This window comes from Myotis davidii, unplaced genomic scaffold (genome assembly GCF_000327345.1).
Source record: "Myotis davidii unplaced genomic scaffold, ASM32734v1 scaffold355, whole genome shotgun sequence".
Classification (NCBI taxonomy): domain Eukaryota; kingdom Metazoa; phylum Chordata; class Mammalia; order Chiroptera; family Vespertilionidae; genus Myotis; species Myotis davidii.
The window spans coordinates 1,248,193-1,250,564 of record NW_006286818.1 but is presented as its reverse complement, the minus strand read 5'-3'; positions in this window follow the sequence as shown (position 1 = coordinate 1,250,564).

Sequence of the window (2,372 nt, the reverse complement as noted above, 5' to 3'; positions counted from 1 at the left end):
TCCCCAGTCATGGCACAAATAAAAATCAACCAATGAATGCATAAATAAGTGGAACAACAAATCAGTGCTTCTCTCTCTAAAAAAAGAAGAAGAAGAAGAAGAAGAAGAAAGAAAACATTGTAAAACATCTTAATGATCAAGTCATAGTAGGGACTCACATGCTAGTTTTCTCACTCTCCATTTCCCAAGATATAGAGAAATAAGGAAAGAAAATGAGATGACATCACAAAAAAGCAAGACAGACTTTACTAAGAGATAATAAAAGCTAATGTGAATAAATGTAAATCAGCCCAGCTGGTGTGGTTCAGTGGTTGAGCATTGATCCATGAACCAGGAAGTCATGGTTCAATTCCGGTAAGGACATATGCTTGGGTTATGGGAGTTGCGGGCTCAATCCCCAGTAGGGGCCATGCAGGAGGCAGCTGATCGATGGATGATTGTCTCTCGTCATTGATGTTTCTATCTCTATCTCTCACTCTCCCTTCCACTCTCTGAAATCAATAAAAACATTTTTAAAAAAATATATTTTATTTATTTTTTACAGAGAGGAAGGGAGAGGGATAGAGAGTTAGAAACACCGATCAGCTGCCTCCTGCACACTCCCTACTGGGGATGTGCCCTCAATCAAGATACATGCCCTTGTCCGGAATCGAACCTGGGACCTTTCAGTCCGCAGGCTGATGCTCTATCCACTGAGCCAACTGGTGCTGGCAATAAAAACATTTAAAAAAAATATAAATAAATGTAAGTCATACTGGATGCCTGAAAAAAAAGCTATCATTTTGATACTGTCAAAATGTCAATCTTTTCCAAGTTCTTTTGGAGTTTTAGAACAGTTCCAATCAAAATTTCAATAGTATTTCTTGAAAACTGGACAAAATTATTTTAAAGATCATCTGGAGGAAAAAATAAGCATCAGAATGAGAAGCTTGACAAAAAATAAAGTGAAGAGGAGCATTTCCATTGCCAAAGATAACAATTCTAAGGTTATGGTAATTGTATGGTTTGCAGTGGTTCTCAACCTTCCTAATGCCGCGACCCTTTAATCCAGTTCCTCATGTAGTGGTGACCCCCAATTTCATTGTTACAAATTGAAGATAATTAAAGCATAGTGATTAATCACAGAAACAATATGTAATTATATATGTGTTTTTTCTGATGGTCTTAGGCGACCCCTGTGAAAGGGTCGTTTGACCCCCAAAGAGGTCGCGACCCACAGGTTGAGAGTCACTGGTTTAGAGTATAGACAGTCATTAAAGGAACAAGATGTACTAGAAACAGACCCTTGCATAAATGATTTTTACTACGATAAAGAAGATATGCTAGCCAGCATGACTCAGTGGTTGAGCATCGATCTATGAACCAGGAGATCATGGTTTGATTCCTGGTCAGGGTATATGCCCGGGTTGTGGGTTCCATCCTCAGTGTGGGTGTGCAAGAGGCAGCCAATCAATGATTCTCTCTCATCATTGATCTATCTATCTCTTCCTTCCTCTCTGAAATCAATGAAAGAATATTTTTCAAAAATAAACTATATTAAAAAAAATTAACAGTGGAACATGGGGAAATTCCTGGAAAATGGATGATAGATTCCTAGTGTGTGTTTGGAGTATGAGTGGAGGGTGGTGGAAGGAGCACAGAGTGACAGAGGACCATAAACCAGTGTTGGCGAACCTATGACACGTGTGTCAGAGGTGACACGCGAACTCATTTTTTTGGTTGATTTTTCTTTGTTAAATGGCATTTAAATATCCTATATAATAAAAGGGTAATATGCAAATTGACCCTAACAGCAGAATGACTGGGAATGACTGGTCACTATGACACACTGACCACCAGGGGGCAGACGCTCAGTGCAGGAGATGTCCCCTGGTGGTCAGTGAGCTCTGCTCACCCAAAAACCAGGCTGCCAGCTGCCAGCATAGCGGTGGGGGCGGGAGCCTCTCCCGCCTCAGCAGCACTAAGGATGTCCGACTGCAGCTTAGGCCTGCTTCCCGCCAGCAAGTGGACATCCCCCGAGGGCTCCCGGGATGCCAGAGGGATGTCTGACTGTCAGCTTAGGCCCGATCCCCCTGGGGAGCGGGCCTAAGCCAGCAGGTGGACATCCCCTGAGGGGTCCCAGACTGCGAGAGGGCACAGGCCGGGCTGAGGGAGCCCCCGCCCCAGTGCACAAATTTTGTGCACCAGGCCTCTAGTATAAAATAAATATCAAAAAATGTAAGTCATGCCCTAACCGGTTTGGCTCAGTGGATAGAGCATTGGCCTGCGGACTCAAGGGTCCCAGGTTCGATTCCGGTCAAGGGCATGTACCTTGGTTGCAGGCACATCCCCAGTAGGGAGTGTGCAGGAGGCAGCTGCTCTCAGTCCCATTG